Source organism: Pimephales promelas, chromosome 7 (assembly GCF_988280905.1).
Source record: "Pimephales promelas chromosome 7, fPimPro1.hap1.1, whole genome shotgun sequence".
Taxonomy (NCBI): Eukaryota; Metazoa; Chordata; class Actinopteri; order Cypriniformes; family Leuciscidae; genus Pimephales; species Pimephales promelas.
Window position 1 is genome coordinate 26,596,499 of NC_142775.1, and position 27,115 is coordinate 26,623,613.

The 27,115-nt window shown below is 36.9% G+C and overlaps 1 long non-coding RNA gene across 2 annotated transcripts; it reads left to right on the forward strand.

Moving 5' to 3' along the window:
- The first annotated feature begins 6,249 nt into the window (after positions 1–6,249).
- On the forward strand, positions 6,250–26,556 carry LOC120466722 (uncharacterized). 2 transcript variants are annotated; one of them, XR_016169406.1, is made up of 5 exons: positions 6,250–6,427; positions 13,910–13,997; positions 25,181–25,285; positions 25,669–25,764; positions 26,024–26,556. It is a non-coding gene; the product is annotated as an uncharacterized LOC120466722 (long non-coding RNA). The 2 variants fall into 2 exon arrangements; XR_016169405.1 differs by lacking the exon at positions 25,669–25,764.
- The last annotated feature ends 559 nt before the right edge of the window (positions 26,557–27,115 follow it).

Consider the following 27,115-nt stretch of genomic DNA (forward strand, 5'->3'; position numbering starts at 1 on the left):
TATTTGACCTAGGGCTATCAATTGATTTAAAAAAAAAATCACATGACATGCCAATGGAATTATTTGCATATAAATATTTGCCGAGAAATTCTCCAAATGAACATTTCATTCAGTTAAAATATTACATTATTGTGGCAGTAAATAGGCCTGAAAAATCTTTATAAATTGGGGTCGCTTTGAGAGACAAAAAAAGATTATACAATTTTTTTTTTAGGGCTGCCAAAGTTAATGTGCACTTGAAGGGATAGTTGATGCCTTTTGATTGGAGGGAAAATGAAAATGTGCTGTAAATTTGCTTACCCTCAGGACACCCAAGCTGTTTGCACGCGATCCTCGGGCGTCATCTAACTGACGCTAAAGGGCGCCTAAAGCGTCAGATATTGAAGCATGTCCAAATGCTTCCCAAGGCGTCAGTTAGGTGACGCCTTGGGAGTGAGAATGGGCTGTAGAGTAACTCGACCAAGAATGGTGTCACAAAATAAAACGTTGCATTTTTCTAAGAGTCTAAAGTGTATAACTAAAATGTATGGCGGAAAACCACAGCAAGTGCTTGGGAACACTTCGACTCGGCATAAGTAATATCATCACTCCGGAGAGGCAGAGGACTTCTCACGGTGCAGCATTGTGTTTGCACCATGAGCAACGTTTTTTAAAATGCGCTGTCAAATTTAAAACAGTTCAAAGCATCTCAAAATTTTTCTATTCAGTCAAGAGCCATCCAGTTGTTTGGACAGTGTGTGAACAGCTCCTTGCTCACTTTCTGCTGCCAACTCTCATTGACTGTGTCCTGTTGGCAAGTGTCCTGTTGGTCAAGGGGCAATAACTTATTAAATGTTTTTATTTCATTTTATTATTATTATTAATTATTCAATTATTTGATATTATTTATTATATATTTTGTTTATTATTACTAATGTTTTTTTGAATGTAATAAATCTAATGTGTTAATTTAATTATTTTGGTGTTCAGAAGGTTCATGTGCTGGTGTCATCTCAAGAGTGTTAGCATTCCTGAAGGAGATTAGCTTTCTGATCCAGGCCTGTGTGTCTTTACACAGCTGTATGTTTGCTGTCTGGCCTGTGTTAGGCTGTGTCCCATAACAGTGGCCCCATTGTTAGTACCGGGAGCTATGGTGTGTAGACAGACAGAAAAAGGGGACCAGCCGAATACCAGAAGATTGGACATGGCTCCTGTTTCAGTGAAATCGACATCTGACACACACACACAAACACAAACTAGAATGACACATACAATATATGGCCAATCAGTGTGCAGACACCCAAAACACCACAGCCACAGCCTCAAAAGGACGGGTGTTATTTGAGACATATGAACTAAAATATGCAGTTATATATCACACACACACACTGAGATTCACAGCAAAAATTCCTTTCTAGATATTTAAGGCCAATTCACCAATGAAGTCCAGGCACGCACATAAACAACCAAACATGTACAAACATTTTTTCAGCAGCCATTTGCTCCTCTATCCACACAGTATCTACAGCCTGGTGACAACTGGCCCATGGAGTGCTAGTGTGATGCTGTCATAGCTGGAGAGTCGGACACCTGTTAAATGGCTGGGGTGCTACACTGTCAGAAGAACTGGGATATTTGACGCACGGGGTGCTACACTGTTATAAGAACCGTAATATTGAGCTAGCTGGGCGAGATGTTGTGATAGCCACTGGAACATTGTTGAAGAAATCACATGTTAAGCCCAGATGGGCCCCTGGTGCTTTGGTGTGAACGTGTGGACTGTCTGTGGCTTATTGTGCTCGACCAGTGGCTTGTTAGTAGTTGGTTTTCTCAGGAAGATAATTATATTATATATTGATGATTTTAAAGTATACTATCAGATTAAATGAAAATTTCAGGCACATTTCTGCTTCAGGGGTTGTTATTGTGTATGACTCTAAATTGCATAAGATCAAATCAATCTATTAAATAATGAGCACACACTTATGAACAGTAAAAACTGATTTTACAGTGCCTTCATTCACCTCAAACTAATGCTTGTCAATAATTTTTGCAAAAATCTTGTGAACATCACTGAGCGTTGAAAATTACTATATACGCCGAATTAATGCAGTGAAATCGACAATAAATGACAAGAATTTTTGCATGGATCTAATGAAATTAACTAAATAAAACTAAAACTGATAAGTAATTCAACTAAACATGAAATTACAAAATTGCATACAAATCATGATGAAAGACACTGCTGTTTTTTTAATATTACATTAAAAAATGTAATATAGTGTTTAATATTACTATATTACAATATCTATCACATTTTTTTTCTACACACAAAAATCCCAACAAGAAAAAAACGAAACCTTCCAATACCCCTTTAAACACTTTATGACATCTGGTCACCTTATACTACTCTTCATAATCTGAAGGGTTATTATTGTCTACTAAAACCAAAAATAAAATAAAATTAAACTAACGATAAATTAAAGATAAACCAAATAATAAAAAAAAAACAGTTTTTTTTTTTTTTACTTTAAATAAAATAAACTTTGATTGAAATGTAGGCTGTATCATATATAACTTTTTTGACTTATTTTATGTAAGGCTAGTTGCCAAGACCGCATTTCTCATTTCCATTTAGTTTAGCATGATGTACAAAAATAATTCAAAATTTAAAAAAAAAAAAATTATAAAAATATGTATAGACATTAAAAACTAATAAAAATGACAAAAACAAAACAAAATTAACAAAAATTTAAAATTAAAACAGAAATGTAAAAACAGCATATTCAAAATATTAATAAAAAGTAAAATCTCAATGATACTTAAATAATAATGGCTCTGAAACATTAATTTGGTAAAGATTTGTAAACATTTCTTATAAACTGCATTTCTTATAGGCTTTTTTGTCTGTGCATTTTAGCTATATTTATAAATCATTCATTTTTCAATTTAAAATGAGTTTCAAAGGCCAGTAACGCATACTATATGAATAAAAACTGGTATACTGACTGTAATGTAATATAACAAGCCTTTTAAATCCCCTATAATATTTGAGGTGGCAGTTATGAAATGTGAATGAAGAATTTGAGTAAAACTGCAGTGCTGAGCGATTGACTTTGACAACTCAGTCTCACACACTCCGGCTGCCTATGATATCCATTTCAGGAGTCCCTGCAGGAAAGTTAGGAACCGATGCTAAAATAATCTTCTGTCCTTCTGTTTTTGTTTGTGTGTGTGTGTGTGTGTGTTAGAGTGGATTGTGTGAATTAATGTATGGTTTTAGAGGATATGCTACACCATGAGCATTGGCACACATGCATTTCTGTATTCTGGTCACTCTCAGTGTGTGTGTGTGTGTGTGTGTGTGTGTGTGTGTGTGTGTGTGTGTGTGTGTGTGTGTGTTGGCCTGCTATCCTTATGTTTTTTCCATTGACAGATCTGGAAAGGAAAACCTAACATTTCAAGAAGACCTACAGCATTTCATCACATTTTTATTACAGGTGCATATTTAAATTACTAGCCACTGTTAAAGCAACGAACCTGAACATGATTAAAGCTACTCTTCACACACCTCCCTGCATGATACTGTGACCTCTCCCATAATGCACTTTACAATATTTCAAAATCCTTTGTGAACAGGGTCCTGCATGACAGAAAAGGTATTTTCTGCTTACAATAAGGAATCACTTGCAAGTGTGGGTATCTGCAGGTTGGAGAAACAGGTGTGCCGAAAGGAAGGAAGGGGGCATGGAGAAAGGTCTTTATCATTGGTCGCGAAAGCTGTCTGTTTGTTCTTCGTTTTTTTTTTTTGTAATGATTCGATTAGTTTCATACAACAAATTGTGTATTGCCTCACAAGATTACTTTTGCGATTTGCAAAGATTAATATAAAGTTTAATAAAACTTTACACTTACTACTTTGGTGCAGAGGGAACATAAATAGTTGGTACCGATTCTTTTTTCAGGAGCACCTTAGCAAAACCAGCTTTATACTGATCCTCGTTTAAGCAGTCTGGTGAGAAATGATTCACGAAAACATGAAAGCATTGACGTTGATCGTTGATCTTCGAAAACAAAACTGTGTCTTCAACGGTTCGGATTTAGGAACATCAAAATGTGTTCGACACAAGGGGGTAATCCATCAACCGGAAGTTTAAGCCGGGTGCTTGTAGCAGAACTTCACTTGCGTTAGGATTTCCATTGACTCCCATTCATTTTGTCGTCACTTTGACAGCGAATAACTTTACATCTGAGGCGTTTGAAGACCTCATTTTTCCTTTATTTATTTCTAAAGAAACACGACAATATATAAAATGCTCCTTTAACTTGTAGCTTATGTTATGGCCCCATAGAAGCAGTTTTTTTTGTAAGAGTAGGGTAACGATTGCGTCATAACCAAGCGAGAAGCTCGCGGGCAATCGAGGAAACGTGGAGGCAAAATGACAAAATAATTAATCAGAATACCTAGCAAAAGTTTCTCCTGTTCCTAGCTCATGGACAGCTCCTACTCTCACTACCTCTGCAAGTTTCGTAAGGGAATGATTCAGATTTTTCATGCCACAGCCACTAGAAGACAGACGGGTTGCTCACGTCACATATATACGTCGTCAAGCTCTTGAGTCGGTTTGAGTCTGCGCGTCAGGAACGGAAGTGCTAAAAATCGCCAAAAACGGGCTTCACTTGTCTCAATGGAGTTCCAATGAGTTGGCTCTGTCCACTTCTCATACTGTCTATGGTTCGACATTGGCTGCGGCTGGATGTAACCGATCGGCGAGAGTTGCCGCGTGCAGGCGGTGAGGAGCTTCAAACGGAGACGTGAAGTCGGACGCTTTCTGGTTCCCGTAGTGACGGCTCATGTGGTGTTTGCATACTTTACCACAGCTGAAGTGAAATAAATTAAATATTTGCCAAATGCACAGATGTTTCAGACACATTTTCATTCAATATTTTATGTACTGCTTCACACAGCATCTGTTTGAACAAGAATAAAGTTCAAAATAAGCCACTGTAAAAAAAAAAATCCCTTACTGTTGCATTTACCGTACTTTAGCCTAAACAATACGGTAGCAAATTTTATGTTTTACATCGTTGAACTAAAATTTACGGTAAAAAAAACTGGCAGCTGGTTGCAAGTGCCATCCAAAGTCTGTACATTTAACAGTATTTTACAGTAAAATTACATGAAATGTCCTGTGAGAGCTACTAGTTTTTCACTAGTAAGAGGATATACTGTTAAGCAATTACATTTTGCCATTGCTTTTTTACAGTTTTTTACTGTTAAAATTGCGAACCTTTTTACAGTGCACATTCCCTGTCATTTGGCTGCACCATTGAAGGAATACATATTTGAATTATATTGCCATTTTTGGACTTGATAATAATGATAACAGACTATTTAAAAAGTGAACAGCATTTCTTGTGGCGGCTCCATGTATTTGCACAGTAATATAAAAAGGCAGGACATGGGGGCCGATTCATACCCAGGGCTCCTTAGGAACAGCCTTTAAATTATATGAAAGGAAAGGGCTGCCAGACAGAAAATTAAGGAGGAAAAAACTTTTCAAGTTGAAATATTCACTGGACACAACTTCTGGGCCCCAGACGTCCCTTTACGGCTCTCAGTCCCCTGCTCTCAGAATGAGTTTCCGCTCCATTTTTCCTACATCAAGGAACTGTCTGCACCCCAGTCCTTCTTACCCCCGCAGCCCTCTCGATAGTTTAATTATTGCACAGCAATGTCAGCGGATCCATTTTAGGTCTCCGATTTACTGCAGACTTCTCACTGATGTATTGAGCCCCAGTCACAGGTATGAAGGCTCGGCCTGTCGGCATCCAATGAACACTCTGGGATCCGGTGGGGGGCTCCATTTGTGAAAGCCATCATCCTGCTTTACGCCTGTGACCTTCACATGTCCAAATGCTGTAAATATCCCAGTGGCCTTTGCAGAAATGCGCACAGGCCGCTAACCCAGCTCACAGAGCCGCCATAGTAGTGTTTGCATAATTAAACCTTAAAAGAAGGCCGCATGTCTGACCTCCTGTAATTATGGCCCTGTGTGGTTTTTCACACCTTCACCTGTTGAGTCAGATTGATTTAACTGGCAGTATTTCACGTGAAAACTGAGGTAGGTCAAGAGTATGAAACAAATGATTCCTTGGTGTATCCTCTTTTTAAAATGTGACACTGTATGTATTACAATGAATGTGATACCAAAAACACAGAACTCTGGTATAGCCATCACCGCCTCATTCTCTGTCTTCTCTAGATAGTGTTACAGCAGCAGTGGGGAAAGTCACAGCTTTGGGTTCCATGAGTTGCTGTGGTCCTGAGCAAGAATGGCAATTTAAAGAGCTCTGTGAGTCCAGGTCCCTGAGAGCACTTCATCAAGACCCTGGAGCCGGAGGAAGTGGACTTGACTGTCAGTTACTGCACAGGAAATGACCCAGTGTAAGTTTTACAAGTGTGTTTCTCTATATAATTCTTCCGCTTGCTTTGTCAACCTCACATGTTCTGTTTCAGTTCTGTCTTTTTTTTAATGTGAACCTTTAATTTTTTTTAATGTGAACCTTTAATTTAAATGGAAAGAAAAAAATACACAAAAGTTGCTGCATAAAATGAATAAGAAATGTTATTAAATGTAAAATTAAAAACAAATTAAATGTAAGCAAATTAGTGAGCTTGTGAAACTTTCTGTACAAAAGATTTCCTTGCTTATTGTGCTTCCTTGGATCCAAAGTTAAAATCTGCAAATACACAAATCTGTTTCCTGATCTGCAGCATGTTACATGCTCTTAACTAAACCAGTATTTTGCTTGTTATTTTATCATTAATATGCATGCTTAATTAATTGAGAAATCACTATTTGTCATTTTAAAAATACATTTGTCCATTTAAGTAAAATACTGTATATCAAATTGTATCCTAAGATACAACTTCCTATCTGCATTGCACTTAATGTGTGGTCATTCTAGATATCCAGCATACGCAACTCCACAGATACACTTGAAATATATGGCAGTTATGTTAAATCTGTGTGTGGCATGTCCTACACATGTTGAAACATTTGCAGAGAAGGGTAAAATTGTGTGTGTTCATGACAGCCAGGTTTCTGTCGGGATTCATATCACTCCACAGCCTTTAGGGCCACGCGTCTGTCCAGGGGTGAAGACGTCTCTCACCAGCACATCTGGCCAGCAGAACAATACACATAGACCCTTCTATACACACACATGCATGACCAGACAGAATGTTTTGAAAACATACTATTAATTCATTACGCATTTAGAGAATGTCATATTTTACTTGGGACAGAGGTTAAGTGTTATTTGTCATACAAATCTAATCATTTGAATGTGTTTTGACTTATGAAATTTCCCCAGCCCTATATAGGAGAATGTGTACCTGATGGAGTTGTTGTTGGGAATGATTATAATATATGTATATATAATTATGTGGACTTTTAAATATCCTAAATAGATTGTAAATAGATCCAAATTAGAGGGAAAAATCTCCTATGTTTCACCATGTAATGGGTTTAAACTTTTTTGACCTATGACCTCTAAAACATGGGCTCACTTCAGGCTGTGTTTGAATTCTGAGACTGACAGGAAATATGTAAATCATTTAAAGCTGGTGAAAGCTGTGTGCTTTTGCCACTGAAAGGTTTGGAATGTTCTTAGACTTCTAACGAATGAAGAGAAGGAAGTTACACATTATGCAAGAATAGATGAACAAAATTTTTGTTCGAAATATCCGATCAACACACAAGTAGTTAGCGTTTACGAACTAATTGATTTAGTGACCAATTCAATTACTCACTCATAAAGACAGTCACTTGTTTCAGTGTAGAAACATGAATCGGAATTTGAAACAAATTGATTATATAATTTAAAGGGATCATGAACTGGCTTTTTAAATTTTATTATTTTGTTGTCTGAGGTCAACTTAAGACGTTCGCTTGGTTTTTGCATTCAAAAACATCAAAATGAATAAGTAATACGCTATTTTGTACCCTAGTTTTGAGCCTAGCTGAAAAACGCTCGGTTTTTATGGGCGTCTCGCACTGAAGACTTGGAAGTAAACGCCCACTGCTGTGAGTGGATAACAGTTTTGCATATTATAATGAGTTTCAACTCACCCGTCGATGCACTTGGGGGAAATTGTTTTGAAAACATCCAATGTTGTAAAATGGCAACCGGAATGATTCTCCCATAGATGTTATACCCAGAGTCCGTGTGTTGCACAATTCCTGTCAGATCCAATATAGACGGCACAGCACCGTTCTTTAATATTAATCGGTCTGCAAATCCAGTCTTGTTTACAAAACAATCCTCAGTGAAATGATGCGACCTCTGTGATTTGTGTTATTATACTCGTCACTTACTTTTTTTTCACTTACTTTATAGGAAAGTATGATATTTCAGATGTAGCCAGTCACCTATTTAATTTCTTAAAGGGGGGGTTGGCTGCTTTTTTTTTTTTGCATTGTGTTTATGGGGTGCAATATAACATGTATTCGTGGTTTTGCTTTTTTAAAAAGTCTTATTTTTCATAAACTTCACCTTTATTGTCAGCCGCGCTCTCCTCTGGCCTCGAACGAGCGGTTGACTTCCTGAGTCTATGAAACCACTCCCTCAGAAAGGGTCAGTGGGCTCAGATTGGTTAGTTTGGCCCGGTGTGTTGTGATTGGCTAAACTGTCGCTCACGTTGTCCGGAAGGTTAACGCCCATTACCTTTATGGGCGAAACGTTACGTGCACGTCATGAGCTCCGGTCCGGATGTAAATATGTGTCGAACTGCAGTAACGTTATCAGTTTGAGGCAGAATCAGACCGAGAAAGCCGCGATGAAGAGAGTCAAACAGAAACTCACCACACACGGCTCTTAATGAACGTTTCTGAATGATAATTTGCTACAGTTTTTAACTTTATACACGTTTGTTTTACACAATAGCATCTGACTGGCAACGATAGCAACTGACTGGCAACTAATGTTATACTCAAACAGCGTCGGCAAGTTTACGTTCTTGATCAAATCGAAAATAACGTCATAAAACATATATACATGAAAAATACATTTACAACATTAGTACTTATACAAAATTCAGGTCCATAATGTTTGTACGCGTTTGTCGTAGACACAAAATAGCATAACTAGTAACGAGCCTAGTGGCAATACAGCCAGCGCTGGAATTTGAAAAAAAATAAAACACAAGGCTACATCTATAATTACACATGCAAATACATTTAAAATGATGAAGTCTTAGCCTACTTATAGGTTGTGGCCCAACAACTGCTGCCTCTTGTTTTAAAGTTGAAACTGCTTCATGTTTTAGTAACAGTTTCTTGTTGAATCCGGCATTGAACTCGTGGAGATTCTGGAAGCTGTCTTCCGTAAAATGCACTGCACAGAGAGCTAGATTACGATCGTTATTTTCAGGAACATAATCAAACATAAATTGTATCCATTGTTGACGAAGTACAGCGTCCGTGGGAAGCTCAAATACAGAAGACCTGACAGCTGCGTGAACACAACACACTCGACGAGCTGGAGCTGCTGAAATATGCGCATGCCCTTTTTTGCATTTTACGGAGGGAGTGGTTGATGCAAATGTGTGGGTTAGTGACGTGTATAACCCAGCTGTAGTCTTAATCGAGTCGTTTTTGTAGGCAATATACTTCCTGATTTTTAAAAGACGATATCTCTGCTTACACTGAACTTTCAGCGCTGCAACTTTGCAGATACTGTTCATGCACCAACAGCAACATTACATATGATTTGATCATCATTTTGATCAAATCAATTCACTGAATATTTCAAGTCAGTTGTCGCCACCTACTGGCGTATAGATGTAAACACTGACACTAAAAAATCTGCACCACTAATGCACAGACTCTATAACAAACACTGACAAGTGAGTTACACATACAGAATTACAAACAGTGAAAAGTGCCTGTGCTGTTAAATATGAGCACTTTTGGAATGGAAATCTTGGAATATTATTTAATCTTTAATTAAATGAGCAGAATAAAACTATTTCATTGTAGACTGACAATTGTACAACCTGCTTTTATGAAGAACCACTGTGTTTCATGGGAACTAAGACTCATCTGTTGGTTTACTCACATGCAGCCACCAGGCTACACTGTTCCGTCTGTGTGTGTATGCATGATCAGAACAGAATTTTATTACACTTTGCAAGTGATTTTGGAAATGCAGATTTGGCAAACAAGCTGTATACAAGATGATAGGTTGGAGAGGGGAAAGTCGCTGATGAAAACTAGGGGGGACAGCCAGGGTTGAGTATAGTGTTTGAACTTAACTGGTGAGTTCCATTAAAAAACTTCTCTTCTCTGTATTTGTCTTTTCTAGCTTGCTTTTTAATCAAGTTGTCAGATAAACCTGGCTTCTATCATGAATGTTGATGGCTCCTTGATGAATGCATCTAAATACATAAATGTAAAAATCAAATCCATTTAAGTTATAAATTGACATGCCACACTAATAAGTTTCCCTTTTTAGCAGAATGGTGACATTTAGTTCTGAATCTGCTCTGATCTTCACTAATCTGAGACTTAGAGCTCTTTTAGTGTGAACAATGCATGCTGTTTCTGAACATTGTCACCCTTGCCATCACCTTTGTAGTCCACCTTTACTATATTTAGCTCCATGTCTCTTGCACCACCATTCTGGACACAAGCCCCCCTTCCCCACTGACATTTTGATTTTATCTGTTTTTGTTGGCCTGTCAGGCTCCTGTGCCTGCAGATATCCTTTGGTATGAGGTAAACTTTCTGATAAGCTGTGAAAAATGTTGTTACACGTTAATGATTGATGCTGCAGAAAGATGATGGATGAGTGTCCAACCCCTTAACCTCTCTCACTCTGATAAACCATGTATCTCATCTTGTTGTACTTTCATTAAAAGGGGTTAAATTTTATTTTATTTTAAATTTTATTTTTCTTGATCATTTAAGCCAAGGGAGAAGAGTCCTAATGTTTTGGCAATAACTATGCCCTATGGGGAAACAATAAATAATAGAAATGTAGTTTGGTATGAAATAGTATAAATAGTATAAATTACATTACTAATAGTTTGGTATGATTTTTTGGAATGAAAAATTGACCCCAAATGATAGTTTAAGATATGGCCTTTTTATTCAATCTCTGTGTTGATTCTGAGGGTTAAAGGGATACTCCACCCAAAAATTAAAATTCTGTCATCCTTTACTCAGCCTGAAATTGTTTTATGTTGGGCCATATGCTCTCATTGTTTGATCCCTCCTCCTCGTTACCCGATTAGTGTTGAGTTCTTCCACCTGTACCCTCTTGATTTTTTCCCTTTTTAAGTCTCCTCTTGTTTGCAGTCTTTGTCGGATCGTTGTCATATGTTTCCCAGTTTCCTTGTTATGGTCGTCGTGTTCAGAGTCAGTGTTTGTTCTTCGAGTTCAGTTTTGTTTCATGCGTCTCATTCATGGTGTTTCCCCCTTGTGGGTTTTTGCTTTGTGTTTTGTTTTCTTTTGTAAATAAATCATCCTTTTCTGCACTTGAGTCCTCCCTCCACTATTGTAACTGTTCCGTGAGAGAACGATCCAACCAAGACTGCAAACAAGAGGAGACTTAAAAAGGGAACAACTCAATAGGGGACGGGTGGAATAACTCAACACTTATCAGGTAACGTGATGGCCCAACAAAACACCCATGTGCAATACAAGACAGGACAGGCACGTGACAGTATGAGTTTCTTTCTCCTGCTGAACACAAAGGAAGATATTTTTAAGAACGATTGGAACTAAACAGTTGTTTGGTACCATTGACTTCCATAGTAGAAAAAAAAAATACTATGGAAGTCAATGGTGCCATAGTTCTGATTGTTCTTCAAAATATCATCTTTTGTGTTCAGCAGAAGAAAGAAATTTATAAAGTAACTTAATGTAAGAACTCAGTTTTCTATTTTCTTCTTCTTTGAAAGAGACAGCAGCCTGGCTAATAACTTGCACACACTGATGGACAGGCAGAGCAGACAGATGGAAAAGATGATCAAAAGATGATCAGAACTTCAGAACACAGAAGAGAGTGTTGTTTCATTGCAAAAAGAGAAGTTGAAAAGTCATGAAACAACTGAAAGCAGTTAATGTGGGCATGTATGAACACAAGAAACTTTTTTGTGAGTAAAAGTGTATTAAACGGGTTTAGTGGTTGCTGTTTAATCTTTTTATGCTTTAAGCATGTGCAGTAATGCTTCTTAGGAAAAATGGATGATGGTTTTAAGTTTTATGTTTTTGGTTTAAAGCATAGATTTAATGTGTGTGTAAGCTTGACCTGAGTTAGCTGTGCATTATGGGAGTGTGTATATGTACGGTTATGTACTGACTCTGAGTCCTGAGGTGGTTTGTTTTCCCAGCTGTTAGGAGGGAAAGCCCAGTCCCATATGACCTGTGTTTCTCCAGCTGTTCTCAGATCAGCCGCCTCAGCCGGGACTAGAGCAGGACCTCGATAAAAGGCTGTCTCTCACATGACTCGGTTTATTTCTCTGATATTTAAACTCACATTCTCCTCGTTTTGTGTCGCAGGATCTGATGGTTTACACTAATATTTCCTGATGGAGGAAGAAAAAGTTTTATTGACACTGTTGACTATTTTCTTAATAAGCATTGTCTTATTTTTTTAGAAACAAATATAGGTTAAATATAAAAAAAGTTTAAACTTTATAACCACAGTTTGAGGTAAATATATTTTTTTTTTTTTGCAAGGACGCATAAAATTGATCAAAAGTGACAGTAAAGGCATTTATAATGTTACAAAAGATTTTGTATTACAATTCTTTTGATCTTTCTATTTTTCTAAGATGGAAAAAATGCGTCAGTGTAATCAGCATCTGCATAAAATAATGATTTCTGAAGGATCATCAGACTAAAGTATATGAAAATTCAGCTTTGCATCACAGGAAAAAAAAACTGTTATTTTAAACTGTATTTTGTTTTTATCTTTAATGGTAAGCATAAGAGAATTCTTTAAAAAAAAAATATTTACGGACTCCAAACTTTTGAATATACTGTATCCTGTTTTAAGAATGGTAAACTAGATGGAATATTCATTAATAAAATTATATTTTGCAGTGTTAATAATGACAACAAATGAAAAGATATACACTATAAGGATAATGTTGCACACAAAGGGAAAAGCACCAGAACAAGAGTAGCATAAAAGTGATATGACAAATATTGTACCCTTGAAAGTGTACCCATGAGGTTTTGATTGCTGTATGGAATATAAGTCCTTTGGTCTTAAAGGGTTAACATATTAGTGCGGACAGTCCCAGCTGGTCAGACACGTCTGTCAGCACAGCTATTACAATCCTTTCTGCCAAGGGAAGGGGAGCCGGGCCAGTGACCTTGGAACCAACTGAATTTTATTTTCTGCCTGCCACCCAAATACACATTACTTTTTAGAATTCGCTTGTGGACATATGTTTATGAATGTGTATTTGGATTTAAAGTGAGCTAAACTATCCAGTGCTTGAACTCTTTAGAATGTCATGATAACACAAGGAGAATGGTTTTCTGCTTTGACCCCTTAAACTTCATACAATGTGATAATGCAACAATGAGTCATATGCTTAGTGCGAATATGTGATGTCAGTGAGAGACCCTGAGGAGTCAAGGAGAGTGTTAATTTTGCTACTCAAAAAAGAAGATTTGTGTCCTTTAGATTAAAGACACGTGGAGATTCAGGAAGATCTTTTTTTTTTATTGTGAATGATAATGAGTGCTTGCATACAGCAATGCATAAAGACCCATTGGCCAGGGTAAGCATCCATGGTCTACTCTTTTCCTGAAAGGGTCAAGAGGTTATGGGCTGACATGAATTCCTCAGAATTCCAAAAGATGTGAACACTCATCTCGCGCTCCATGTTTGTCTGTGCTTTCAGCTCGAGAGGACGGAACGACTCAATAGGAAAACACATGGATCTTCTCTTGAAACATTCACTTCAGTCAGAGCTCGCTTTCAAAACTCAGGTAAACGTGATTTATTTTGCTGTAGTGTGCAGGAATCACTTTCACAGTCTGTTTCACCTTTGCATAACCTTGATTTCATATCTCACAATTTAACTTTATCCACCTTAAGTTGGATTTAACCAGACGCTTCCAGCTTTATACAAACTATTAAAAAACAAGAATTGTTGGTAACTAAATGAACAACAGGTGGAGGTAATCCAATGAGAAATTATGGAAATGAACTGGGGTGGGATAAAGGGAACAAAGGAAAAAGGTACAGGAACTAGTCATATGACTTTAAGAGAAAAAATAGAAACATTTGCAAAAAAAAAATTCATAGCTCAAAATGTGAAATTATTCAAAGATTAAAAGGATTTATACCAGCCTATTTAATACCATTCTTATTCATATATAATAAATATTTAAAATATTTTTTTATATAAAATATTAAATCAGCTATTCTGAGCAAAAAGACTAAAAGAGCTTTATCTGAAAGGTACATTTATTTTATGACTTGTATACAGACGTTTGAATGTGTACTGTACATTTGTAATTTTCCTTATTTTAATTTAAGAGATTTCTTAGCAACTCAGTGAATTCAAATTGAATGATTTTACTCAGTTAGCCTACACGCCTTGAATTAAGTGATCTACAGTAACTCATGGATTTAGTGAACAATAACCCCATGAATTATAATAAGTATTACTTGTAAAAATTGTAAAAACACTAGTAACATGGCCTTCTGTGCCAACTCTGTTGGTTGGGGGCTAATTTTACTTTTTACTTCAAAATAAAAAACAAAATTAGATCAATTAACCTAAAAAAACTGTTTATGACTTTATTTATTAAACTCACAATTATTATTTTTTATTTTTTTTTACTTTCTAAAATTCTGCAGGCTTCCATATATAAGTGCAACAAACATGTTACTGGAAAAAAGTGTACCCGTTGCCAGTTTCTACAGGCGTATCATTGGAAAAAGTCAAGAAAGAGTGAGAGTGTGTGTAGCCAGCAGCTCATGAGAAGTATTGGTGAAAAGAGTTGTGCATGGTGACAGGAGGTCTGACAGGCCAGGCTCTCACAGTCCTCAAGACCTTGAGTTAAATATAGATGAAGGGATTGGATGTGCTCTTGGAGACATGAGCTGAGGCAGTAGGAGAAAGTGATGAGCTCTCCACTTGTTGGATCTTTCTAAACCCTAGCACGTCTGTCCATCACTTGTCTGTTAGCACCTTAGCGCTCAAGTCTCCTTCATCTCATGTCTTCCCTCAGAAAGCATCTCCAGCTTTTAGAGGCCTGTGGTTCTGCTCCGTTTCAAACTGCCACATAAATCAGGTGCTGGGCACAGGCATTGGGGGCCTGGCATGCTAAGTGAGTGTTTGAGTGAAAGTTAACAAGTGTGGGTAGTCGCCATGTATCTGGCATTTTTCGGAGACAAACAATACTATTGTGTGTTGCTCCATTAACATTTTTGCCATGGTGTTCCTCCTCATGAAGGTAAGACACCACATGGTTGAATAACAAGCTGGCGGAGAGGCTTAACATTTGAATAGTGTGGTACAAGATGCGTTTCTAGAATTAAAACCATCATGAGAACATGCTTTAACCATGGTGCCTTGCTGCTGTTCCTGTCCCAAAAATGTCACAACATTCATGTCATTTAACTGATTCAGGTCTCTATCCAAAAGACTATCGCCAATGATGGTTGAATGAATTAATTTTGAATGAAGATGAATGAAAATGAGGAAAAACAATGCTTCAGATCCATCAGCTGTGGGTTCAGTTTTTATGTGAAGTCATCATTGTCCTGAAATGGATGGAGGTTTTAAAACTTATTTAGAGATCAAGCTCAATGACTCGGTTAAGCCTTGGTCCTGGCTAGGTCATAAAAATGGCTCACCTCTGATCCAAAACGTGACATAATGGCAACACACTGGAGGCTTCTGGTAATAAAATTGGCTCAAGTGTGATCCTGGCCCTGGCATCTTAGTATTAGCATCTCTGATCTGACAAGTTATTAGCGAGACTTTGCCTGCCAGCTAATAAACATTACACTGGGATCTGTACATCGCATGCTAATACCAGGTGAAATGGTTTTGCACTTGGAAATATGTTTATTAACAGTTTCCAATAAGGTTGTATGCTTTACATTTTGCTAAATTAATTGTTTCAGTGGCATATTTGAGTTTTCGTGATTTGTTTTTATTATGGTTTCATATTACTATATTGTGGAAAAATACATTTTAGTTATGATTAATTAAAAAAAAACTATTAATTTGAAAAATGTATATATATACAATTTTTAGGGACAATTTAAATTCATTTATCATTTCATCTTACAATTTCTTGTGGTATAAGATTAAGGTTAAAAGTTATTTTTTTTTAAAAATCTGATATTTTTAGAGACTTATGTTTTTTTTTCTTGTTGATTGGACCACATGACTTTGATCTGGCGGACAAACATTTTTCAAATATGAATAAGCATGAATAAGAAACATCTTTGTAAGAAATGGGAATAAAAGATAATGTTGTTAAAGATAAAGTGAAACTTAAGGTTTTCTTGAGGATTTTTTGTTTTGTTGTAATATAAATGTATTATTTTGTTGTAATATGTAACACTCCAACTCACCCTGACATTTTTTGACTTAGGATTGGACAAAACAATAGATAGAACAAAAAAACTGGTATAGTAAACAAAATGTGGCATATTATGTTAAGAATAGAATGAAAGATGAAAATATATTACATTAATGGCATGATCTTGATATCTAGAGTAGATCTTTTCTCACTAGTATCGTATGACCGGACTCCGTTCCTTTGGTGTTTCTCTTTTTGGTTGGCATGGATGTGAGATTAGTTTCCAGCTGTCCTAGTGAACCTTATCGCACTTCAATATTCTGGTTTGTCAGAGAATGAAATAACTTTTCTGTCCCCGGAGGCAGAGTGAGAGCGGCTGGGACCACCTGACACTGGATCACCCCCATGGAATCCTGGGAATGGTGGTGTTCATTCTGTGGAGCCACACTGCAGGAGATCTGGCATCTCTGAATTGTGTTTATTTGTTGGCACCCTGTCGTGAAAACCTTCCCATCAACTGCATATTAATCTTGTCAGCAAATTTCGAAAGGTCTTTCTTGCTTTGCATCCACACCTCTCCCAGCTCAAGCTTCTGATGAATTTATGGGCCTCTCCTGCCTCCTACTTGCCTCATCCTCGCTCCTGTTCTCCTCAGTTTCTCTGCTCCTTTCCTTTCCAGTCCATATACATGTCTTCTATACTCACACATGCATAAATATACGGGGATCTTTTGGTGACATTGCCATCATAATAGAATGTCACTATGTGATCCAGTGAAGAGAAACCTCTCAATTCTGCCAAAAGAGCCTCTTTTTTGACTGAGAACTTTCTTTTTCTATTGAGTTCACCAAACTGACACGTTTTAAGTAGGCCTAATTGTTTCATTGTTTTGAGTTTTATGAACTTGTTTATTTCATTGTAGACTAACTTTACTGAATTTACTCAATTTAACTGAAGCTGTATGATTTTTATTTCCCAACATGTTGCTTTGGCACTCATTCAGCAATTGTGTGTTCACAGATGATGCTGTGCTGATCCTATCCAATAACTGTGGTACAACTTAGCGATTTAGCATTTATTAAATTAGCAAGTTAAAGCTAGCCAAGTTTCCACCAATAAAAATATTATGTTGAGATGATAATTTATAAGTTAAATGTATGAATTATCTTACTCAAATATATTTCTACCAGAAAGACTCAGAAGACAAGATAATAATGACATATATTATTTAATAGACCAGAAAAAAATGGAAGCAAAATATTGGATGTTATTTGGCGCAGGCCCTGTCCATAGCTCACATTCAGAGGGTAGCGGACTCTGCATTTCCAGCCTGAAGATGAAGGCAGGGGTGCAGATGACCCCTGGGGAGCTATGGGCAGGGACCATCCTGGTGGTGGGGAGGATGGGATGTCATCATCTGTGAACTCAAACATGTGTAAGTAACAATCTTTTATAATCCCAGTATTAGATTTTGGATAGACCAAAACATAATGAGAGATGAAACATTTGAGTCTTCTGGCAGAACTTTACGCTAGAGCTTTTAAAATGTATGAGTTCAAAATAAAAAGCTGCAAAACTTTGAATTTCTTAACTTAAAATGATGAAAAGTCTGCAGATTCCATTTGGATTTGCAACTTTCATTTGGTTTGAATTGTTTAAGGTTTGATTTGATAATATTTGGTAATGTCCACTTTGTAATGGGCATATATTTTATTTTATATACAGTATGTATAATTTTTTTTTTACTATTTTACTCTTTCCAAATCTGGCCATAAGAGAACATAAAATTGAGGCCAAATTCTTGTAATAAACATCTTACAGTAGCTTCTAAACCTTTGGAAATTGGGTCCATAAATTGGGACGTACACTGAAGGTGTCCAGTTCAACTCTGCACTTTTTCTGTTTCTTCCCATCCCATCAAATTATCAGGTGCTTAATATTTCTGTTTTACAGGCTTTAGGCTGAACGTGTGTGTTGCGAATCAGATTACAGGGGCAGTCTTGTGTTTTAGGGGTCCAGAGAGACCTATAGTGAGAATGAGAGCAGAGCGTGTCCCCAGTACAGCGCAGTTACCACAAACACAAGACTGCCAGAGAAAACTCAAGTACAGCGCTGACATCATCATAACAACAGCTAATCCGTGTTTTATTTTCAGAAAAGAGATCTTTGAATGATAAGCTTGAGTATTTGGTGAGTTTCTCTATGATGAAGCAGAATTCACAATGACCATTTATGGCGACCCAGCAGACATATTTTCAGTCATGGCTTAAACAAATGATACGTAAACACCTGCGGTGTAACACACACGCTTTGGAACACTATAGTAATGGTCTGGGGAGTTAGAGTGCCATACTGAATCCCAAATGTCAGGCAGGGACCAGGGTTACAGAAGACCTTTAATGCCTGCTCACCCTAAATCCAAGCAGCTTAGATTTACTGAGATGTTGAAACATGGGAAGAAGATCTGGGCCTATCGGTATACAGCAGACTGAGCGAAAGAGAGAGGGAAGAAGGATCTGTCACAGTAATGAAGTGGTCTACACTTCTTAAAAAAAGAGGGGTCAGGGTGCTTCAAAATGTCTGAGGTCATAACTCACACCAGGCTCTGAAAATAATAAAACTCAAGACTGGATGTTTGACAATTTATAGATCCTATGCAGTATGTTTAAATTCTCTGCTCGCTATGCTGAGAGAAACACAGCAATATCACAACTGTCACATGATCATCATTCTAATAAGCTGAAACATTTCTTATTATTATGAATGTTGAAAACAATTGTGCTACTTTTAGGGAAACTTTTTTTTTTTTTTTTTAGAATTCCTTGATTAATAGGAAGTTCAAAATATCTGCATTTATTTGAAATGGAAACCTTTGTAACAATAGAATGCCTTTACTGAGACTTTTGATTAATGTGTCTTTGCTAAATATATAAAAAAAAAGTGAATTTCTTAAAAAAAATAATAACAAATCTTACAGACCGCAAACTGTTGAACAGTGGTGTACTCCGATCTGCATCAACATGAACACAAAGAATAAGAGCTGTTTTAATAAAATATCAACACTCTCAGGACACTGTTCGGCCAATCAGAGGATGACTGGAACTAACAACTGTATAAATACCATACTGGCACCGTGTAAGGGAATCAAGGGAAACAAAGCCATGGCTTCCTCCCTATCAGCTATCAGGACCTCAGCGAAGTGTGATCTTACATCCCTATGAGCATGAAGCTTCATAACAGAGGGGCCGTCAAATCCCCCTTTCCCTTCAGTGTGGAAAGAGGGATCTCATTGTATAAATATTACACTGTATGCTGGTTCGAGATTTGAAATGCATTTGAAATTAAATACTAGGTGCCACAGTAAATACAAGACTCCATGCTATAAAATGTTCAATAGATTTAAACCATTTTCTGTTTTGTGAGGCATTGTAATAACAGCCATGGTGATGTAACTGAAGCGCACATAATATTTTATTGCCTAGAGAGATTTATGGCCCTGTGACACTTTGGCCAGATAAAATGTAACTCAAGACACCACAAAAAAAAAAAAAAAAAAAAAAAAACTTTTTCAGACTTTGCTTGCTTTTGTCGAACCGAAAAGATTTTCTTCTTTTTAGCCAATTCTGGAGAAGATCTCTGCTGGAGATCAGGTCTGACTCTGTTTAGCCCATGCAAAAAAGGTTATCTGTAGTGTAAGAAGGTGCTAAGCAGAGATCTTTCAGTGCAAGCGCGCCTCGGGGAGCGTCTGTATGTGTGTGTGTTCCGCTTGTTTGTGCAGAACTTCAGATGGGGATCACTCTTAATGGTTTTATTGAATTAATCACATGAGTGGGAGACCTATCTTGGCCAGAGGCTGCAGGAGGCCCGGCGTCCTGCCTGTCTCGGTGATGGCAGCCCATCGGAATGGCTTGTTGCTCCGCACACATAGAGCGGGGGCCACTCTTTAACTTAATTAAACGCTAATATGAAGCAGTCAGTGCGTCTGCCTTTGTTGTACGGGGGTGTTGGGACGGATCTGGGCCTCTTAGTGTGTGCTGAAGCTGCTGAGATGTTATTAGTGCAGGATTACACCAAACCCCCGGGCTCTCAGAAAGGAGATGGTGGTGGAGGGGGTCCTGTGATGTGGGACTGGTTGAGGTGTGATCACTGGCCAAAAGATTAGAGCGAGATCTACGTCTCAATCCTGTTGTGTTGACAGATGGAAGGGAAGCGGTGTGGAACCTTAAAGGCTCTCTGGATAGTGGCAACGCTCCTTTACTTATTATTTTTGTGCTGTGGTGAATGAAATATGAGAAAAATTAAACGTTTTAAGCCAGCCGATGTGTACATATCTCTTGGTATACCTTCACATCAGAAATGTGGGATCTTTAGTGCTAATTTGAGAACGTTTTATTGCTTAGTCTATAAAAATGAAGGCATATGTTTGATGATTGACAGGTCACTCTGCGGTCTGGGTGGTCTTTGCAGAGCTAACGTGGGGGGAGGGATGGCTATGACAGCTTGCATGCCTTCAAGACATTTTTATTTTGTCCTCCTTTAAAAAAAAAAAAAAAAAAAAACTTAAAAAGGGATTGACCATACCCATGTCAGGCATGAATATCGCATCCCCGAAGGTATTTCTGACATGTGGGGCTCCGAGTCCACATGTTCCCAGTAAAAAGAAAAACCATATAGTCTCTAATGAATACAACCTTTCACTGTTTTTTTTTTTTTTAAATATAATTCTCTTTTTACGGCTCATTTTTGACTTGGTTTACTTTCAATTCTTCACAGACTGAAGAAATATATCAAGTCTCGAAACCAGAGGAACTTCACAGGCGTACTTTAAAAGGCTCTCAAAGTCCAACTGATGTGAGCCTCACAAATACAACAGTCTAAATACAGATTCTTAGATGTGATCGCTGTTGTCCTCGCACACACACCGTCTGGTGGTCTTAGACGTCCATCGCGCAGGGATGTTTACATACCAGACCCTGGTGACCTTTACAAACATCCATTAATTGGAGATAATCACATCTGTTTCCAAAAGAGAGAAACAGCATACAAAATTTAAGCAGAGTAGTGGACAAAATAAAGAGATCCCTTGGACAGGAGATCCCATCATCCCCACTGATCCTCTGCTCAAAATCACGGATGTTGGATTTTCCTATCCACACCTGTTGCCAGACAGCTGAACTCAATGAAATGCAGGGAAGGCCGGGGCTAGTTGTCACACTCTTTACTCCAGTGAGTGTTTCTCAAAGGTTTTTCTTGAGGGGCAGTTTCTGTATAGATACTAAACTTAAAGGTCAACTGCCATTAAAATAACCCATTATCACAGAGGTTCTCTACCTTTTTGACTCCAAGGCCCTACATTGTCCACAACAACAAAAAGGATTTTCCAGGATTTTCTTGATTTGCTGGACAAGAATTGAGGATAAGAATTTTCTCAAATATTTTTTACTCAAATTGTTTTCTGTTTTTTGAGAAGGTGAGAAAGGAAAAATTATAATATGTCAGATCCAATCACCTTTGCGATGATTTTGGCGACCCGAGACAGAATCCCGGATCATAATCCTTTGTGATTTTTGTGATTGCACTGTAAAAAGTGATCAGTTGTCTTAATTTAAAAAAAAGTGAAGAAGTTGCCTTAAATTATTATAAATAAATAAATATTTATAAATAAAATGTATAATTCAACTTCATGCGTAATTGAAAAAAAATCAAGTTATGTGAACTTGACAATTCCAAAAGCGTAAATATCCAACGCACATGGCACCCTTTAACGTGAAATGGGACGCAGATATATTTGGGCAGAAGGCGCCCCCTAGTGGTCTAACCCTTACCCTACACCTTACCTAAACTTAACCCTAACCGAAGCGTCTAATTAGACGTTAAAGGGTGCCATGTGCGTTGGATATTTACGCTTTTGCAAAAGCGTCCTATATGGCGCTTTGGGATGAGAACGCGTTGCAATTCCACATAATTATTTTTTTTTCAATGACGCATTAAGTTTATTTATAATTTTAAGGTAATGGGTTTTTCTCACTTTTTACAGCATGCCTATTTCGATAACAGCAAAAAATGCCAAAAAAGGAGAAATATCTTGATTTTTAGTTAGTTTGTCTTATTTGAAACACTTTTAAGTCATAATGAGGACCCCTTGGAAGTTTGCTGAGGCCCCCTGGTTGAGAACTTCTGTCTTAAAGGCTATATTCGTGAAACAACAAATAGAAAGGAAATTCATTTTGGCCAACTAATATAATATTTTATTTTATAAAATGGTTTTGAAATAGAAACAAACTTATAAATCACACTGCTAAAATAAAAAAAAATGTGTGACAACTAGCCCCGATCTCCTTTTAGTTACACCTCAAAAATGCAGTACGTAGACTATACATTTTCTGTAGACATGTCTTAAAAACCAAAGGAGGCACAACGGGTGAATAACACATGGGTGTGACAGCCGCTGTTGCATTCAACCATTTTATATTAGTTGGAACGTGGGAAGAAAGTCGGGTCCTTTTTCACCATGTGTCGGTTTGTGCATCCGCTGTGTGTGCATCTATGACTGAAGTTACATTGACATCTGAAACAACATTTACTCACGTCCAGATCACTTCAGCTTCCTCCAGCTCCAGCTACTCATGAATATTTGGATAAGATTGACATTCATAGTGTGTGTACCTGACTTGAAGAGATCAAATAAACTATTACCACGAGTAAGACCACTACTGTGCTTTTCAAAGTTACTATCTGTATATTTTTCTTTTGAAAGCACATAATCTCTATCAGCCAATCCAAATTTTTAGCTGAGCTTTGATCATTGTCAATAGCCTACTTTAGTGAATGGGACAGAAAACATTTACCGTCAAATGGAAGGTCACTTTGCTTGTGTAGCTAAGGCAGATTTATGGCTGGATATATTTAGATGATATAATGTAGATCAAATCTTTGAAAAACACGTCAAGGACCACCTCTCTATGTGCATCGTAAATCTAAAAGTTGTGTGCCATTTAAAGTGTTTTGGGAACAAATCTTGACATTGTGTCCATAATTGATTTGTATTTATTTTCCTTGTTTAATTGGACAAATTAACTGCATTCCTCTGCCACAGTATAGGAGCATTATTGTTGGGGAAGGATAAACAGACGGTGGTCCAGAACAGATTGTAAAACACTAGGATAAACAGTGAACACTGAGGAAAGGATTGAATGTCTGTTTATAGCGAGTATTATGAAGTGCATGACTCTGAAATGACTAATTACATCAGCTGTGTGGATTTCTGGGGAGAGCTCTTAAAACTGTCTCTCGCTCTGTGGGTTCATGGTTGTAATGGGGTTCACATAGCATAGCAATGGGGCGCTTTCAAAAGCTCAATACGTCTCCACACCTTTGTGGCCAGAGCCGGCCCGAGCCTTTTGGGGGCCCTAAGCAGAATTTGATTTGGGGGCCCCTCCCATGACGCGGAGTCACCTGTGTTTGACGATTATTGACACAAATGTCACGCAATAATGATACATTATAAATGAATAGGTTATGTATTAGGCTACAACAAAATTAATACTTAATAAAAAAAATAGATGCCTACTTAAATAAAAAAAAGTTTTAACAGTCTTAAAACTGTCTCAAAACATATAAAAGAAATTATTTGCTAAAATTATGACAAAACTGAGAAACATAACAACAAGCCTATTGTTGAAAACTAAAAATATTTGGCCTACTATTTCTCAACTGTCTCAATACAGTGTAACTGTCCTCAAAAGCTTTATTATTATTATTATTATCGTAAGAGACTGTGTTAGACATTACATGACATAATCCAACAAAGTCTGTTACTATAATACCGGTAATGATGTTCTGGCGCTCGTTGTATGTGTGTATGCAATGTGTTTTTCCCCTCGCGGCTTGCCGTAGATGGGTCGTGCGCATGGGCTGCGTACTTGGTAGGCTACTGGAGTGTTGTATGGCAAGCCGTTTTAGCTTAAATTGTACCCAGCCTTAATCGTCATTATTGCATTTTTACCAGTAAGAATTCTTTACAAGCTTTACAATTCAATTCCTACTAGTAGCAATTACAATTATAGAGCTCTCTAATTAAATTCGTACTAATAACAATTACGATTAGAGAGCTCTTTAATTTGATTTTTATTAGTAAGAATATAATTGCAAAGCTCTTTAATTGAATTGCAGAGCTCTGCAATTGCATTAGCTACTAGTAAGAATTACATTAGAGATCTCTCTAAATCAGTTTTTACTAGTAAGAATTATATTAAGAGAGCTCTTTAATGCAATTATTACTAGCTTTGATTTTTACTAAGATTTTTATTACTAGCTTATTACATTCAAGATGATTAAGTTACCAATGACACAATAAAGTCTCCATTTACAACCAGGTAACGTTAGCCTATAATACCGGTATTGTGTTTTATGCATACTGTATTTTTGCTACTTAAAAGTGATCTTAATGTCTTTTGAAAGTAAAAGTTAATAATATTTCAGTAATTCATATAGAGGTAACGTCAATGGAAGAATTGGAAGGAGCGTTTAGTCTAAAACTATTTTCTGTCATTTGTGTTTCTTGCAATGTTTGTGCTTGTAATATCGTTTTATGTTGACAGACCATGTTTTTACACCAAATATTTCAGCTAATTACTCTGGTGCTGATGCTCCGTGTAAAGGACACAATCTGGCAACTATTGAAGCAAACATAAACCTGCAGAGGTGAATGGACATGGGAGCTGAAGAGCCTTGTAAGTGGTTTTGTAACTTTTGTTGTAAATCTTCATAGAATTACCTTTACATTATAGTAGGCTACAGATTATAGTAATCTTGTTCAAATGTTAGGAAATAATTTTGCTGGTTTAAGAAAGCCAACATATTGTTAACCTATTTACACTATTATTATTATTATTATTATTATTATTATATCTGAGACATAAATGTTCAACTCTTAACTCCTAGAGCTTTAGTGCTAAAAGCACAGACCATAAAGGATCTCATCCAAAAGACATCCAAAAATGAGAATTAGCCCCTGATTTACACACCCTCAAGGCATCCTAAATGACATTCTTCTTACAGACGAATACAATCGGAGTTATATTTAAAAAAATGTCCTGGCTCTTCTGACTTTTAGAATGGCAGTGAATGGCCGTCTATCAAGGCGCATCCATCCATGATAAAAGTAATCCACCACATGACTTATAAAGGCCTTTTGAAGCGAAGCATTTGTGTAAGAAAAATATCCATTTTTAAAACTTTATTGGATTAAGATATTGGATATATGGATTAAGTATATGTTTTAAATTACAGAAACAAAAAAAGATACTAATAATTTATCATATTTTTATTTTCAATAAATTAGTCTTTACATAATTTCTGATTGCTAATTAGGCTGGCTAATTTTGAAACTTTTCAATGTCAATATTGCTTGTGATCTTAATTTATGTGTATTCTTTATTTTTACACTTTTGCATGATCTTCTTTTTTAGGCTATGAGGAAAAACTCTACCGTGCACACAGAGAACAGAGCTCAATGCTGCTAACTGGGGGAGCAGCTGGACAACTAGAAGAGAGAACAGTAGAACACTATTATTAATACAGATTCCTGGATTATTCTTCTGCAAGAACCAAGAAAAGCAAAGACTGATGATGAGTGCTCTGAGCAAACACCGCAGTCAAGACGCATGAGTGACTTTACGGAGTTCTACATGTAATGTTGGGCATTTACTGTACGCAGAACTTCTAATAGTTTATGTGGATGCCATTCATAAACCTGTTAGATTTTGATGTTTTAGTTTTGAGATTAATAAAATTGTATGCTTTAACAAAGTTATAGCTAAGCATTTTGGGGGGTTTTAAGAGAACATTTTGGGAACAAAAGTAAAATTCCGCTAAAAACTTTATAAGAAAGTTAGGGGATAATGTTTAAAAATTTTATGATTAAACCTTTATAGAAGGTCATCACAAAACATTTTCAGAGTGCTCTTGGAGAATGTTATGCCATCTTTTAAGAGAACATTCTGCGAACAAAAAGAAAACTACCTGCTGAAAATGTTATAAGAATGTCAGGGAATAATGTTCTAACAATGTTAGCACTAAACATATTTAGAATGTTTTTAGAGAATGTTATTAGAACTTTTAAGAGAACATTTTAGGAACAAAAAGAAAACTACCCGCTGAAAACATTGTTAGAACACTGCATGGTAATGTTCTCAGAACATTTTTAGAACAAAAAAATTCTAGCTGGGATAGTCCACTTTGGAAAATGTGTAGATGTCACGGTTTAACCCCCTGAAACGTGAAACTTACACGTTTGCGTTAACATGCTCCAGCCTCTGCCATAACGACCTATTGGTTTTCATTAAACCGAGAAAACTGAATTTTGTTTTATTTACGATTACTGAGAAATGTTCTATTATTTAAAATGCAAAAAAAAAAACAAAAAAAAAAACATTTATTATTTTCAAGGTGAAAATGATTCATTTGCATGGATCCACACCGAAGAAAACGTCTAAATCTAGACCCTTCCAGAGCTGAGATATCGAAACTCAAAAATTCGACCCGAAAAAAAAATAAAACGA